Source organism: Triticum urartu, chromosome 5 (assembly GCF_003073215.2).
Source record: "Triticum urartu cultivar G1812 chromosome 5, Tu2.1, whole genome shotgun sequence".
Lineage (NCBI taxonomy): Eukaryota > Viridiplantae > Streptophyta > Magnoliopsida > Poales > Poaceae > Triticum > Triticum urartu.
Window position 1 is genome coordinate 514174168 of NC_053026.1, and position 18408 is coordinate 514192575.

Below are 18408 nucleotides of genomic sequence, written 5' to 3' on the forward strand. Positions count from 1 at the left end.
TCTCTTAGCCGTGTGCAGTGCCCCCTCCATAGTCTACCACGTCGGTCATATCATCGTAGTGCTTAGGCGAAGCCTTGCACCGGTAACTTCACCATCACCGTTTACAAGCCGTCATGCTGACGGAACTGTCCCTCGGCCTCAATTGGATCAAGAGCTCGACGGACATCATCGTGCTGATTGTGTGCTGAACACGGAGGTGCCGTACGTTCGGTGCTAGGATTGGTTGGATCGTGAAGACGTTCGAATACATCAACCGCGTTACTAAACGCTTCCGCTTTTGGTCTACGAGGGTACGTGGACACACTCCCCCCTCTCGTTGCTATGCATCTCCTAGATAGATTTTGCATGATCGTAGGAATTTTTTTGAATTACTACGTTCCCCAACAGATACCTAGTTCAATCTCGTGACTGGCAAGTCTCTTTACTCATTCTGTAATACATCACCTCGTGACTAACTCCTTAGTTGTTTTCTTGTAAGCTTATGATGTGTATTACCGAGAGGGCCCTCAGATACCTCTCCGATACTTGGAGTGAAAAATCCTATCTATGCCAACTCAACAGACACCTTTGCAGATACCTATAGAGCATCTTATAATCACCCAGTTACGTTGTGACATTTGATAGCACACAAGGCATTCATTCGGTATCCGGGAGTTGCATAATCTCATAGTCGATGGAATATGTATTTGACATGAAGAAAGGAATTGTAATAAAACTGAATGATCAATATGCTAAGCTAACGGATGGGTCTTGTCCATCACATCATTCCCCTAATGGTATGATCTTGTTATCAAATGACAACTCATTTCCATGGTTAGGAAACCTTAAACATCTTTGATCAACGAGCTAGTCAAGTAGAGGCTCACTAGGAACACAGTGTTTGTCTATGTATTCACACATGTATTTAGGTTTCCGATCAATACATTTCTAGCATGAATAATAAACATTTATCGTGAATAAGGAAATATAAAGTAATAACTTTATTATTGCCTCTAGGGCATATGTCCTTCACTATTAAGCTAAAGTAAACCGAGCTAACCCCTATATTAGCATATTACTAAGATAAACAAAAGGCACTGTAGAATCATTTAGGAGGTGAGCTTGTCAATCTGAATGTGGAGGGACCCCGTCCTCGACAACCCATCCCCGGCCCACAGCTTGGGCGGAACTGTGAAGAAAGTTAGCTCCTCTTCGGTGACAGCGATGGGATCCTTGCTTCTTGTCACCTTGATTCCCACCTTCACGGGGTCGGTCCTGCCTTTGGCCTCCCCCAGCGGGACGTTCGCCCATAGCTTGACCACGTACTGCAGCGCTGGGAACGCCGCACTCTGACGCAGACGACCGACATGGCGATAGGCACGCCAACGTCGAGCGCGCCGTCGACCAAGAAAAACACGCGTCCGTCCTCCTCCGCGAACCGCAAGAGCCGCAGCTCTGATACTGGCACTAGTAGCTGGATCACCTTGTCGTATTGGACCCTATGCACGGTTATGGGATGCACGGTGCTGATGTGGTGGGTGAGCACTGGTGGCAGGCCTTCGTACCTGCAGACGGGCATGGGGCATTTGCAGGGCGCGAGCGGACACACGCTCTGGTGATCGGCGAGCTTGTTGTAAGTGACGTAGAGCCCGCAGCCTTCATGCGGGCACTCCACCCTCACCGAGGAGAGGACGGCATCCATCGCCATGTTTCGCACGTCGAAGGTGCCGCCGCACTCGCACTTCTAGCACTGCCGCTGGCTCCCGGGGCGCTCGCCACGGTAGTCCGCGCAAGCCAGGTACCCTCCCTTGCACTGCATAAATCAATCGAACAACACATCAATCAAGAAACCTGCATGTTGCTCGATCAGCCGAATGGACGAGGTGTGTTCGAACCTCATATATTGGAGGCTTCAAGGGGCGTAGGCACAAGGGGCACTGGAGCAAGGTGAGGTCCATAGTGACCATAGAGATTTCCATCATCGGGTCCTGTTTTGTCGGTATGATCTGGCCCTCCTCGTGTACCACCATCTCTCGCTTTAGGGTCGGGGCATTAGAAAGTTTTAGCAGCACATATTCATACTACTTCAAGGTGCATTAACTCAACACATGCAAGTATCAAAAGGAAAGTCACGGAATGCATGCATGCATTCTAATTAATGCATCGGTAAACCCAGATTATGTAAATATATCGAGTGCACTACATTGAGGAGCAGTTTGATTACAATGCCCTCTCCCTCGCCCATGAGCATGGTGGCTCGTAGGACTAGGAGAAGCTTTTGCTACACGCTCTCCATCCCGCACGCGGTTGACATGCAGCAATACATTCCATGTCAGATGGCCAGAATCATACTAGTAGTACTCCATTTTAGTAGTACCATCATTGTTTGACTTCCTGAAGAGGCGAAGAGCCAAACGCAACCCGAACGCTTGTGTGGCAGTTTCTCGTGTAGGGGAGGTAGTATAGTAACATAGTCTAGAATAGCGTGTACCGTGCCTCGAAGCTTAAAATCGTTGGAGTCAGCTCAAAGCTATGTGTCATTTTTTGAGACATGGTAAAAGACCCGCTAAGCTTGTACCATGCCTCTAAGCTTAAAATCGTTGGAGCCCGCTCCATGCTATGCAGTTTCATGTGTAGGGGAGGTAGTATAGTAACATAGTCTCGAGGCATTTTTTGATTAAAATATTCTTCTGGCCCTACCTGTCATCCTGGTGATTGTAGTTTGCACGCTGATCTAGACAAGACATGAATATATATTTTAATTTGTGGTGGGGTAAATGTTATAGGTTGCAGCAAATATATTGAACACTGCGGGTCTTTTAGCCAAGTATAGAGGAAAGCATGTGGGGCCAGTGCTATGATGTGTCCTGTCAACTCGTACAATGAGGAGAAGCTTGATTTTTCTACCAGTATGCCCTCTCCCTCGCCCATGCGCGTGGTGGCTCTAGACAAGGAGAGGCTTTTGCTTTTACTACTTCTACAACAAGCTCTCCCTCGCCCATGCGGTGGACAGGACATGCAGCAGTTGATTCGATACTGTAGAAGTAGTAACATCATTGTTCGACTTCTCGAAGAGGCGAAGAGCCAAGCACAACTCGAATATGGCAGTTGCTAGTAACATGCTTTTGTTACTAGTCCATGTTACTACCTTCATAATGGGTAGTAACATATGGATGGTAACATACAAGCCTTCATTAATTGAGACATAGACTCATTTTACGATCTAGGTGTCTTATGTTACAGTAACATATTATGTTACCACAAGCATATCTCCCCTCATTAACTCCATGCCACATAAGCAAATTTGTCTTACTCCCACTATGACTAGCCTTAGTAGTATAGCCCTGTAAAACGGGAAAGGAGGGACTACTGCCTCCATTCCTAAATATTTGTCTTTCTAGAGATTTCGACAAGTGATTACATAGTAAATCTTCATCTTTATCTTTACCTAATATTAAAGGACGGAGCCTTTCATAGTTCTCTATAAGTCACCTCTTTATATCCATTAGTTTTATGTTAATTTAAAAATTGATGGCTGAGATTACCCTATATTTTCCACCTAAAAACGATTAATCCACAGAAAAAGACCCACGCATATGACCCGTCCCGTCCTGCTTCGTCCAAATCTATTGTTGGATCGTAACAAAACCGACCGCGCAACCGTGGCCGACCAGAATTCACCTAAAGCCCACACACCAAGCTGGCCCACTACCTAACCCTACTCCATCCCAAACTCCTCTGCCTCCTCTTTATTTATCCCTCCAGCACGGTCACGAGGAGAGGCGCCTCGCGCCCGATTCGTTAGAGGCGCGCCATGGTCCCCTTGCATGGCCAGCGCCATCGGTACTCGCCGGAGGAGCCGCTGATCTGCAATGTGCCGCTCCCAGCACCTACAGCTCAAGCCTAGCACCTCCTCCCCGCGCCCCGAACCTCCTTCCTATGCTCCTGCTCGCGCCCAGAACCTCCTGGTTGCACTCCTCGCCACGCCCAGCGAGGAAGTCAGCAGCAACAACACATCGGGAGGAGGAGGTGGAGCAGCAACACATCAGGAGGAGGAGCGGCACATCAGGAGGACGCACAACACATTAGCACAACAACATGTCGTCTCCCGGAAGGTTCTCCTCGCCTCACCCCTTGCACAACAACAGAAGTTGCAGATGAATTCACAAGAAATTCACTCCATGAATTGATGGATCACAATGGATTTCGGTGCTTGTATGTACATTATGTAATCCATGGATCACGATACCTGAATTAGTGCTGCAGCATGTAATCCATGAATCATGATGTTTTTTTACATGAGTATTCCTTGAATTTACTCCATGAAATGAGACAATCCTGTCCTTTGAGAAACAAATGTCTACAGACAAGTACTCCTGCTTTTGTAAAAAAAACAAGTCGATATGTAAACATTTGTTGTAGACCAATCTTACAGAACAATAATATCATGAATCATGAACTATGCTGAGTAAATTTCTTCATGGAGTACAGAAGAATTTACTCCATGTTCTCATGTTGTAGTTACAGTAATATAATGAACTATGGCATGGAGTACCTAGCGGCAGTAATGTGATCGTGCAAATGTAAAAAATGAGATAGTGAGAAGTAATCTTAGAGACAAGTAAACAATCAGAACAAAACATGGAGTACTCCAGCATTTGTAAACATGGAGTACCATTTATAATTTCTCATTTGTAAACAGTGATATGTAAACATGGAGCTAAACTGAACCCAAAGCTAGCCACTGAAGGAGCTAAACTTAACCCAAAGATAGCCCAATTGTTGTTAAACTGCCAGTAGTAGAAAACAAGGCTTTGGTTGGGGCCTGGCCAGCCCATTAGTCCCGGTTCAGTCACGATCCGGGACCCATGGGGGGCATACGTCCCAGTTCATGCACCCAAGGGCCCGGCCGGGGCCTCGTGGGCATTGGTCCCGGTTCGTTTGGATCCATTTTTCCCGGTTCCTAGCACGAACCGGGACCAATATAAACCCCCCCGCCGGCGGGCAGAGCACTCCACGGTGCTCTATTTTTTTGGCTGCTGAGGGGAGGGCATTTGGGTGCTCTATCTCACCTCCTATGCCCATGAGGTGTTCAATGAAATGCCCGAGCCATGCTAGTTAAGTTTTCTCCTCTCGAAGCTCAACCTCCAAGCTCCATTTTCCCCGAGATTTGCATAGGTTTAGTGGTCCGTCACATCCCATCCCCGTCTTCATCGCTGTCAATCGCTCGCGCTGATCTCGTAGACGGCACCATCGTGGTGAGCCTCTTGTTCTTATCTTCTTTCTGAAAGAAAAACAGTTCTTACTTTAGATAGATACTTGTCTAATTTTCTTACTTTTGACACACACAATTATATATAATGCACGCAGATGAACCGGTAATGGATATACGGTGACAGACACACCTCCAGGTACATTAAGGGCCTGCATAATTTTCTCGAAGTGGCTGAGGCAAACAAGCAGAATGGTTTTATGTGTTGTCCATACCTTATATGTGGGAATACAAAGTCATACTCTGACCAGAAAATCCTTCACACCCACCTGCTTTATAAGGGTTTTATGCCACACTATAATGTTTGGACGAAGCATGGAGAAATATGGGTTATGATGGAAGACAGTGAAGAAGAAGAGGACGATGACAACTATGTGCCCCTTGAATACCGTGATGCTGCAACGGGGGAAGCTGCTGAAGATCAAGAGGAACCAGACGATGTGCCCGATGATGATGATCTCCGCCGGGTCATTATTGATGCAAGGACACAGTGCAAAAGTCAAAAGGAGAAGCTGAAGTTCGACCACATGTTAGAGGATCACAAAAAAGGGTTGTACCCCAATTGCGAAGATGGAAACACAAAGCTCGGTACCATATTAAAATTGTTGTGGTGGAAGGCAGAGAATGTTGTGTCCAACAAAAGATTTGAGAAGCTACTAAAAATATTGAAGAAGAAGCTTCCAAACGATAACGAATTGCCCGATAGTACGTACACAACAAAGAAGGTCGTATGCCTTCTAGGATTGGAGGTGCTGAAGATACATGCATGCCCTAATGACTGCATCCTCTACCGCGGTGCGTACGAGGATTTGAACGCATGCCCGGTATGCTGTGCATTGCGGTATAAGATCAGATGAGATGACCCTGGTGATGTTTACGGCAAGCCCCCCATGAAGAGGGTTCCTGCGAAGGTGATGTGGTATGCTACTATAATAACACGGTTGAAACGTATGTTCAGAAATGAAGAGCATGCCAAGTTGATGCAATGGCATAGAGACGACCGTAAGAAGGACGGGAAGTTGAGAGCACCCGTTGACGGGTCGCAGTGGAGAAAAATTGAGAGAAAGTACTGGGCTGAGTTTGAAGGTGACCCTAGGAACGTATGGTTTGGTTTAAGCGCGGATGGCAGTAATCCTTTCGGGGAGCAGAGCAGCAATCACAACTCCTGGCCCGTGACTCTATGAATGTATACCCTTCCTTCTTGGATGTGCATGAAGCAGAAGTTCATTAAGTTGCCAGTTCTCATCCAAGGCCCTAAGCAACCCGGCAACGACATTGATGTGTACCTAAGGCCATTAGTTGAAGAAATTTTATATCTGTGGAATGGAAACGGTGTACGTGTGTGGGATGAGCACAAACAAGAGGAATTTAACCTGCACGCGTTTCTGTTTGTAACCATGAACGATTGGCACGCTCTTAGTAACATTTCAGGACAAAAAACAAGGGATACCATGCATGCACGGACTGTTTAGCTGACACGAAAGTATATACCTGGACCAATACAGGAAGAATGTGTACCTAGGACATCGTCGATTTCTTCCGACCAACCATCAATGTCGAAAGAAAGGCAAGCATTTCAAAAGCAAGGCAGATCACCAGAAGAAGCCCGCCATGCGTACCGGTCATCACGTACTTGCTATGGTCAATGATTTACACGTAATCTTTAGAAAGGGTCCCGGTGGACTATCTTTTCCGAATGATGCTGAGGGACGCGCACCCATGTGGAAGAAGAAATCTATATTTTGGGACCTACCCTACTAGAAAGAGCTAGAGGTCTTCTCTTCAATCGATGTGATGCACGTGACGAAGAACCTGCTAGGCTTCTTGGGCATGTATGGGAAGAAAAAAGATACACCGGAGGCATGGGAGGACCTGCAACGTTTGCACGAAAAAGATGGCATGCCTGCTAAGTATGAAGATCCCGACTGGCTTCTTGTCAAATATAAAGGGAATAATAAATATGTTAGAGAAAAAGTTCCAGAACCTAAAGTCTCATGACTGCCACGTGATTATGACGCACCAGCTTCCTGTTGCATTGAGGGGGCTTCTATCGGAAAACGTACGATTAGCCATTGTGAAGCTATGTGCATTCCTCCATGCAATCTCTTAGAACGTACGATCCAGAAATCATACCAATGATAAGGACTGATGTGGCACCATGTCTTCTCAGTTTCAAGATGGTGCTCCCACCATCCTTCTTCAATATCACGACGCACATCCTAGTTCATCTAGTCGACGAGATTGTCATTCTGGGCCCCGTATTTGTACACAATATGTTCCCCTTTGAGAGGTTCATGGGAGTCCTAAAGAAATATGTCCATAACCGCGCTAGGCCAGAAGGAAGCATCTCCATGGGCCATCAAACAAAGGATGTCATTTGGTTTTATGTTGACTTCATTCCTAGCCTTAAGAAGATAGGTATCCCTATATCGCGGTATGAGGGGAGTCTGACTGGAAAAGGCATGCTTGGAGGGGACTCAATAATATGCAGGGACGGGCATTATTGGTCTCAAGCACACTACACAGTTCTATAGAACTCTACCTTGGTGACCTCGTATGTCGATGAACACAAGAACAGTATGTGCTCCAAACACCCAGAGCAGTGTGACGAATGGATTACATGTGAACACATCAGGACTTTCGGCAGTTGGTTGGGAACACGTCTCAGAGGTGACAACACTATTTGTGATGAGCTATACTCATTGTCCAGGGGACCATCTTCGACTGTATTGACATACAAAGGATACAAAATAAATGGGAATACATTTTACATAATCGCCCAAGATCAAAAGAGCACCAACCAAAACATCGGTGTCCGCTTTGATGTAGCAACAAATAGGGGAAAGGACACATATTATGGTTACATAATGGACATATGGGAACTTGACTACAAACATGATTTTAAGGTCCCTTTGTTTAAGTGCAAATGGGTCAATCTGTTAGGAGGCAGGGTACAGGTAGACCCATAGTATGGAATGACAACAGTGGATCTGAACAATCTTGGGTACACTGACGAACCGTTCGTCCAAGCCAATGATGTGGCACATATTTTCTATGTGAAGGACATGTCTACCAAAACGAGGAAAATAAAAGATAAGGAAGCGAACACATCATACGACCAGCCAAAGCGCCACATAGTTCTTTCAGGAAAAAGAGACATCGTGGGAGTGGAGGGCAAGGTAGACATGTCCGAAGATTATGAAAAGTTTCATGAAATTCCTCCCTTCAAAGTCAAGGCTGACGCAAGCACCCTGATAAACGATGAAGATTATCCATGGTTACGACGCAATAAGCAAAGGACACAAGCGAAGAAAAAGTGAAGACTTTTCTCTCCACAACTATTATGACGATGCCTAAACCCTAAACCCTAATCCTGATACTTCAAAAGAGATTGTTCATTTTGTACACGAAGTGCATTCATTTTTTGCCAAAAAGTGAAGACTTTTCTCTCCACAACTATTATGACGATGCCTAAACCCTAAACCCTAATCCTGATACTTCAAAAGAGATTGTTCATTTTGTACACGAAGTGCATTCATTTTTTGCCGTAACCCTCTCTACTTTTTTGCACATGCTATGTGGGTGAAAATGATGATGCCATGCCAACTTTCAACCTTTTCAGAGTTCATTTGAAATGCTTTTCAATTTCAGGGTCATTTAGCTCAACCAAAATCAGTAAATGCATGAAAAATAACAAATGAAGTCAAAAAGGGTTGAAAATTGATGATGTGGCTTTGAATGGTGCATTTTGAACACACAAAAAGTCTGGAGTTCAAATAAGTTCAAAAAAATGAAATCCCTTTATAACATATGAGTTTTCGTGCAAAACCCTGATACTTGAAAGAGGTTGTCCATTTTGTACACGAAGTGCATCCAGTTTTTGGTGTAATCCTCTCTACCTTTTTGCACATGCTATGTGGGTGAAATGATGATGCCATGCCAATTTTCAACCTTCTCAGAGTTCATCTGAAGTGCTTTTCAATTTCAGGGTCATTTAGCTCAAAGAATGAACTAATATAAAAAAGAATGACCTGGAAAACTTTTGCAAACTCTAATAGCAAAAATAATAAACTAAAAGAATGAACTAGAAAACTTTAATGAAACTCTAATAGAAAAAAGAATGAACTAGAAAACTTTAATGAAACTCTAATAGCAAAAGGAATCAACTAAAAAGTTTTATTAACCTCTAGTATTGTTGAAACTAAAATTATATAAAATTTATGCAACTAAAATTATCAAAGTATTTTCTGTTCAAAACATTATAAGAAAAAAGAATTTTCATAAAGAACTTTTTTTGTTCGAAACTTTAATAGCAAAAAGAATTATCATAAATATTTCTTTTGTTAGAAACTAAAATAACGAAGACTGTTTTAAATATAATGATAAAACACAGTAATATTAAATAGCAGGAAAAAGAATCACTCCAAAATATATTTTTATAGTAAAGTTAATCAGAAACTAGTGATTCACATAAATTTCAACGAATTCAAATTGGAAAATTAATGGCACTAATAGAAAGTTTATAATTTGTATTACCTAAAACTAAAAAGAATAACTGAACAACTAGTAAGTATTTTGCTATAAGTAGAAAAATAAATAAATTATATAAAAAAAACTAGTATTTAAAAATAATGCTGGCTACTAGGCTACCACGGCCTGCATATGACTAGAAACCCGCTAGTTGGGCAAGGATGTAGGACCGCAGTAGGCCCAGTAGGCCCACAAGCACAGAGAGAGGATTTAGGCCCGTAAGCCTGCAGTAGAGAGGAGGTCGAAGTGGTCGGCTCGGTAGGGCTTATAAACCACTCCGAGCCCCTCTCAACTAGCAAGGTGGGACAAAAGTTTGGGCCGCGGCAGCAGCACCTCCCTTTGGTCCCGGTTGGTGGCACCAACCGGGACCTGGTGGCACCAACTGGGACTAAAGGGTGGCATTGGTCCCGGTTGGTGGCACGAACCGAGACCAATGCTCCGTCTATATATACAACACTTGTGAAAATTTTCATTCGGTTCTTCGATCCCGTCCCGATGAAGCCGCTAGGCTGCTTCCCCTCTGCCTCGCCATCGCCGATGTCGCCCTGCCTCCGACGCCATCCCGCGCCACCCCGTTGCCGTCGCCGCCCCGCACAACACCTGCCCCGATACCGTCGACCCTGCCTCCTCTCGTCACCCGTCATTGCACCCATACCCCACCGTCGCTGTCGCCGTGCCCTGCTTCCTCGTCGCCGTCGCCGTGCCCTGCCTCCTCGTCACCGCCCCCTGCAGTGTGCTCATTCTCCTCGTCGCCGGGCGCCCTATATGCATATGCATTTTCTAGCTAATTAAGTTTAGATGTGTAGTTGTCTTAATTTAGATGTGTAGTTGTATTAATTTAGATGTGTAGTTGTATTAATTTAGATGTTTAGTTGTTGTAATTTGTTCATAAAGAATATGCAAAAGTTAGAATTTTTTCTGTTCATAGATTTTTTTGGTGATATTATTGTTGAATATGCAAATGTTCGTATGTTCATATGCAAAGAATATGTCAATTTTTTCATAGAATTTTTATGATTTTTTGTGTTGTAATTTTGTTCATGGCATTTTCATTTTGTTCATAGAATTTTTATGATCTTTTTGTTCATTGAATTTTCTTTGTCAATTTATGTATATGTTCATATTGTGTATGTATAGGAAAATTGTTTATGATCAAAGTCATTTATGTATATGTTCATATTTAAAAGAAAAAGCAGGAAAGGAAAAAGGAAAAGAAGAAGAGGAAGATGGAGAAGAAGAAGAAGAAGAAGAAGAAGAGATGAAGAAGGGGAGAAATAAATAAGAAGATGAAAAAGAAGAACAAAATAGAGGAGAAGAAGAAGGAATAGAGTAGAAGAAGAAGAAATGAAGAAGAGGATAAATAAATAAGAAGATGGAAAAGAAGAACAAAAAATTTTTTTGTTCGATCTCCTCCTCTATTCCTTTCTTCTTCTCCTCTTTTTTTCTTCTTTTTTTCTTCTTTTTCCTCTTCTTATTTTTTATCGGGTATGTTGTTGTCGATATATCCCCCCTCCTCGATAACTTTTAGCTAGTACGACTTAGAAAGTGTTTAATATAATTAGTTAGAAAAATAATATAACTAGTTAAACTAGTTTATTTTTAGTAAGTACTACTTTATTTTATTTATAGTAAGTGCTTAGTAGTTGAACTAGTTGATTTAATAAAATTACTTTACTTTACTATAGAAGTAGTTTATTTTTAGTAAGTACTACTTTATTTTATTTATAGTAACTGCTTAGTAGTTGAACTAGTTGATTTAATAAAAATACATTATTTTACTATAGAAGTATGTATTTTTAGTAAGAAAATTAATTGAACTAATTTATTTTTTTAGTTCAAGCAATTATTCCCGCATCGACGTCGACGATACCTATCCCGCATCCTCGTCTTCGACACGACGGAGGAGGCCTGCTTGTTTAGAGGGGCCATGTCCGGTACTAGGCTCCGTTGGGCTTGTATTGGGAGGTGCTACCTTCCAGGGGGCGTAGGCCACTGACAGTGCCGAGGCTTCCGGACACCGCGGAGGTGGTACGTCACTATGTCAGCGAGGAGGACGAGCACGTCCGTCTCTACATTGTTGCGTTAGAGGGCAGGTTCAACAATACCTGGCAGGTTCTTCAGGGATCTCGCTGGAGCTATGATCCTGTGATGGTTCCTTCTCTTTGGGTTTCCACCGCCCGCACCGATACCCGTCGGACGCTACGGTTCTAGCTAGCTGTATTAGCGATGCTATATGTATGATACTATTCGAGGTGTATTAGTGATAATATTCGACGATGTATGGACGCAAGAGATGATGTAGTTTTGCTTATAATTGAATGCATACTAAGTTGAATTCTACTTCTACTTTGAATGCTAAAATTGGAGAGCACTATGCAAGGCTTATGCATTTGATTAGTTGATAGCTTATAGGGTTTTTAGTAAATATATTTAATTGTACAAGTTTAATATTTTAATTATGAACATAGGAAATGTCATACTCGGACGATGAAAGTCTCCCGGGGTAGTGCAACTGGTGCCACGACGACCGAGGTCTGTGCGACAGGCCTCACTTGGACGAAGTTCGGCGCTTCAGCATTAAGCTCGAGGACACCTTCGATGCTGAAACGGTACGCAACGATGACAACTGTTTTTTCGTAATTAAGCATGACTTCAACTATTTCAACGTGTAATTTTCATCTTTTACAATTTGAGTAGCTTATCCCATGCCACGCAAGACGTTATGTCTTGGAGAGGATGGGTTTTGAAGACCATGAAAATTTCAAAACAAAGAAAATTCACCTAAGGACCCATCATGATGTGGATTTCGAAGTAAATCTTTATAATTCTGAGAGCGTAACCCATTTTGGTTGCAAAAATCGGGAAGAACTTTGCAAGATGTATGGTTTTTATAGGGTATGCTTGTCACCATGGATCTTGGTGATCCTAACTTTGACAAAGACAATATGGACATTTGGGTCCTTGTCGAAACGCTTCCAATTCTATCGCAATGTGAGTTTCTCAAACATGTTTATTAACTAATTTATATTGTTCATTTCAAAATAGTTGACAGCTTATTTCCATTGACAGCTTATTTTCATTGTTCAAATAATGTGCGGAACATGGTAGACAGAACCTACTACACCGATGTCTCTGAGTTAACTTATCAGGAGAAAAATCATCTGTTCGCATTTTGTACTAATCTTGAGAATTACAATATCTATAATAAAACTCCTCCACATTATGGTCAGTACGTGCCACTAGTGCACGTGTTGAACTACGGTAACATCCATGGAGATGCGATGGTAAGATTTTTTACTATTACGACATATGTGCATCTTTTGCATAAATTCTTTTAAAACATTCAAGTCTGGCCAGGCAAGTGGCAGGCACCAAAATGACATGTGTTTGTAAGGCGCGAAGAAAAACCCAAAAAAAACACTGAGTTGAAGGATCAAACTCACAACCTCAAAAACTGGACCACATGCCGCTAATCACTCGAACAAACAACTCCTGCTAACAAATGGCCAGCGCGAATGTTTAATAATATACTGTACCGTACCATTCAAAACATTTTTTATCATCTTATTGAACTTATCAAAAAATAAATTAATTGTTATGATATATTGAATATTCTTCGCAACATGAAAATTTATTGAAATTCACAAAAAAATTAAAAACATGAACCTTTTATAAGAAAACGAATATTTTTTGAATATGTGAACAATTTTTGAAAATTAAATATGTTTTAAACATCAAAACAATTTTCAAAAACATGTTTTCTAACACAAGCATTACTTTGAATTTGTGTACGTTTCAATAAAAATGAATATTTTTTGAATTTGCATTATTTTCAAAATATCAAACAATTTTGGTAAAAATAAAAACAATTAAAATGCGAAAATTTTCTATATTTTTAATAAATTCTGGAATGGGAAGGAAAAACTATAATTTGGAAAAAAATCAAAATTGTAAAAATATAATAAATTTTGGAGATTTTACGAAAATTTAATCAAAAACTAAAATTCTGAAGAATTGAATTTATGAAAAAAGGAAAAAAACAAAAAGAAACTTGGAAGAGAAAAACGAAAAAGGAAAGACAAAACAAAAGGGAAAGAAAAGAAAAAAAAGAAAAAGAAGTAGAACGGAGAAAAAAATAAAAATGGGCCGTCCCAATACTGGGCGCCATATGCGAAAGAACGTCTATTTTCTGCCCAGTGCGGTAAATAATGGTCCTCAGCTGCATGGACATGAAATAAATGGGCTGGGCCTCAGCGCGCGCGGCCACGTACGAAATTTTGGATAAAACTGTTTTTTTATGACAGATGCAGACACAAAAAATTAGTACCACCTTGGATAGAACAAAAAAAATCGGTGGTGAACGGATGAAAAAATCGGAGAAACGCACCTTGCTTTATTAGCAGGTATAGATAACTACATTGCTAACTACGAAGTTATTACTATGTTTTTCAACAGAAAATCCCGGATGATTGTGTGCCTCATCTGATGTATCCGAATGGCCGCCTTAATGTTTTGAACATGCAGCCAGGTCTTCCTACGAATGTCACCTGTCCATATCGGATTTCTAAAAGAATTGGAGACATGAAAATCACAGAATGGAAAAAAATGTATAGACAGTCGTAAGGAGGTTCTTGGAAGCAAAAGGAAGCGAAGCAGAAGAATTGGAAACATGATGATCTCCATTCTCCATAATGGAGAGTCAGGGCCTATATTGTTTTATGCTATTTTACCTTGAAATGGGTATTTGGGTCCTACCTTGTACTGATGAACATGCGCTAAGAACAATTAAGTAGGGTTGGTTCGATGACTATGAGGATGATGATCGTATGACTTGTTATTAATAATGAGTAGAAGCTGTATGCTGATGATTAGTAGGACTTGTTATTATGATGATGCATGATGCGAGCATGAAGAGTTATTATATATTAGTGGGTAAAATGAACATGGATTGGATTGAAGTGAAGGCAACATGCATGTGGCGCATGTCAAAAGTAGTACTAATCCAAACTTGCTCAAGATAGGATTAGTATTACTTTTGACATGCACCACATATATGTTGCCTTCACTTCAATATAAGCCACGTTTAGGCATAGTAGTAGCGTTGGTAAACCAAGCACGGAGATAAGAGAGGACACTTCTCTCTATTAGCTAGCTAATTAACACCCTAAATTAACCCCCAAAACCCCCAAAACCACCCCTTTTCAAAATAAACAAGAACCTCAGCTCCTGCCAGCTACTGACGCATGGATGCCTTTTGGTCCCGGTTGGTGCCACCAACCGGGACCGAAGGCCCTCCTGCCTGGGCTCGCCGCAACGGCCACGTGGAGGCCCATCTGTCCCGGTTGGTGTAAAAACTGGGACTAAAGGTTTAGGGCTTTAGTAAAGACCATGTAGTCCTGATTCCCCAACTGGTACAAATGGGCCTTACGAACCGGGAGAAATGGCTGTTTTTCTACTAGTGTGCATAGAAAGCAATGCCCATGTAGAGGATCAAGGAATAGACCGTGGTCAGTAAGGTTAACAAAAATACTCCCATCATGTTAAGAGAGCAACATGGCATAGCTGAATTAACAGTCAAGTTATCAAAGAACATGGTTTAGTAATAGCTGAATTAAAAGTTGTTGGAGCATAGTCAGTAGCTGAATTAGTACTCCCAGACAACAACAGCAAAAATAACAGAAGCTAAAATATTAGCACATCATCTAAACATGGTTTGGCACATAGTACACACATGGACTGACGTATAGGATCAAGGAGTAATTCACACATGGAGCTCGGCTACGTAATTCACACATGGAGGTCGGCTTGTGTGATATACATGGATTACTGTAGTAATGCTACTCCCCCGTCGAACAGACGCACAGTAGTGAAGCAATAAGGGTAGTGACTATACCTACAGACATAGATGTCGTCGCAATCCAACATCGATGCAGCAGGGGAAGATGTCGCCACCCACCGTCGACAGGGACGACGGCGCCATGGACGACCCCCAGTGCCTCGAAGATGAGCCCATGACCATGGTTCCCGCCGCCTCGCTCCCCTGCCCCTGCCGCTGCAAGAGCGTCTTCATGTGCCGCTCCTCGCTCCCCTGCCCCTGCTGCTGCAAGAGCTTCTTCACGCGCCACTCATCTCCCTTGGCCAGCAAATCTCGGGCCCAACCACTCCTCGCTCTTGGCCAGCAGATCTCGGGCCCGACCTGGGGTAGGTGCTCCTCCTTGTATGTTAAGGACCATGAGGAGCTTCGGTGTTCGTCGCTGCCGTCGTCGAAGAGGATGTCGTCTAGGCGCTCCTCCCCGACCTCGGTAAAAGAGCAAACTTTCACTCGACCTAGCTGGCGTACGCGACGCGGGCGAGATTGAGGGGCAATGCGTGTGAGAGGGAGAGGCAGCTCCGCATGCGAGATGGAGGGCGGCGGTGATGCGACTGTTATGGAGGCGGTGATGCGGCCGAGAGGGTGGGATTTGGCTGATGTCAGAGGAGAGGGATCCGTGAGTGAGTGTGGCGAGAGGAAGGGGAATTAGTGAGTGAGTGCAGCGAGCAGATGGGTAAAATGGGAAACAAGCAGACTTCTGTAACGCGACGGGAAATGAACTGGAGTCTCTAAACGCTCTAATAAAAGTTTACGGAGGGAGTACATGTTATAATAGTTGACTACCTTTGTAGGCTTTGTAGTGCTTCTATCATTTGACAATTGCGATCTAAAGGATGGTATCAGAGGCTGGTATATTGATATTGTTATTGATGGAAGAGGACATATATACATTCCGATACATAAGTGTTGTAGGTAATTTAATGTTGTGACTCTCGAAGCCTACCTTTTCTTTGAGATTTTCAACTGAAGGCTACAATTTGCCATATGAAGTAATAAGGAGATACGGGTTCTTTGGATGGTGCTCATAGCAGCCCCACCAAAATGATGGCGTGTGAATTTTTTGGCAAACGAATTTGCCGTCAAGATTTCGCCACTACGCGGGCGCGGGATCAGGTGCAGGTTGCAGCAAGTGACCAAAAAATTGCTACGATTCAAAACTTTGGCTCCGATCCAAACGCGTGCCCACCCCATCGGTAATGCCAAAAAAATTAGCAGGGCAGCCATGGGCACCCATCCAAACAAGCTCATACTACCGTTGAAATTGAATGTAGTGTGAAGGTTGCATCTTTGGCAAAGGTGGTCAAACACAACAAATAACAACTATGTGGAACATCATGATAATTGTCGTCACACTCTAACTATAATGATTAATTGGCCTATCGCTGTACATGGGCCACATCTTCAACGAGCATGCTTGATGGCTAGATCCCCGCGTTTCAAGTAGATAGAAAAGATCACACATCTTGATGGCTACATATGACCACCGTCATGAAAACCACGGATCAACCTGATCGTCACCATGGCCAGTAGCACATTCTCTATTACCACTACAAGAAATATGTCAACTTATGACCTTCTGTCAGTGACCCTCGAAGAATTGGTCATAAATTTATGACCATTTCAGACCAATTGGTCAAAAGCTGTTCGGGGGGCTCCAAACCCTAAACCATTGCGACCATTTTGGTCAGAAAGGTCGTAATTTCCTCACACGAAAAGGTCATAAAGCAAATAGCGCTAGTCCGCTGCCTTATTTCTAGTTGTTAACGACCAATATAGATGGTCATAGCCTTGTAAATTGTGGTGGGTTGCGATGACTAGGCGCCACCTCATCAGTTTTGCCTATGTGTCATGTCCATGTGGCAGTTTTTGCCCTAGGTTGTGAAGCAACCTATATTTATGTCATTCCCAAAATTCCCAAAAAAATCTCATAAATTCTTTGGGTCATATCTTCATCAAATATGTAAAAACCTTCCTTGCCTAGTTCAAAAATAATTCAAAAATATTCATTTTCCTATTCTGTTCAGAGTAACAGTTTGTGAAGGAAGTACCACTTTGGCATGTCCAAATAGTATCCATTTTCTACAGTGCTTTCCTATGCCCAAATAACCATCCTCCACCGAATGCCAGCTCAATCCATTCATTATTTTGAGCCGAGCTTCAACATTCGTATTGAGCTAAAAATTTGTGAACACGGTCTTCTTAGTAACTGATCATCCTCAGCCAAAACTCACGCCCATTAGCCATGTACATTTCCCGTACCGCTAATCAAACACTTGGCTGCTAATTCATGTTTGAGCATAGATCGGTCTCCTCGTGAGAATCTTATGTTGTAATTTTCTTCCTAGCACCTACCTACGGAGTGCCCAACCCACTAGACATGCCTAGGTTGCCCAGAACACATGGCAACGCCATGGTCACGCGGTGACCACGCGGCGGGCATGCGAGTTTACGCGGTCTAGAGTTGGGGGCCTCAGCCACCACCCAAACCTCGACGTATCGCCACCAAACCATGTATTTATGATTAAATAGGTACTTATGTAACTAGAAATGATTTTTCGAAAAAATAAATAGCAAACTATGAGGCAGCTACAGTTCAAATTTGACCTGCTTCTAGCTGAATCGGCGGAAATTTGTGTTTTTCACGAGAGGTGGATCAAAACTTTTTACACCCAACCATTTTGTCAATTGTGCATTAAATATGTCCTCGTATTTTATAAAAATGATTTGGTCCAATTTTGCAACAATTATTTTGGAG

The 18408-nt window shown here is 42.7% G+C and overlaps 1 pseudogene; it reads right to left on the bottom strand.

Annotated features, from left to right (window-relative positions):
- Nucleotides 1-1088: 1088 nt before the first annotated feature.
- On the bottom strand, nucleotides 1089-2009 carry LOC125507263 (annotated as a pseudogene).
- Between the last annotated feature and the right edge of the window lie 16399 nt (nucleotides 2010-18408).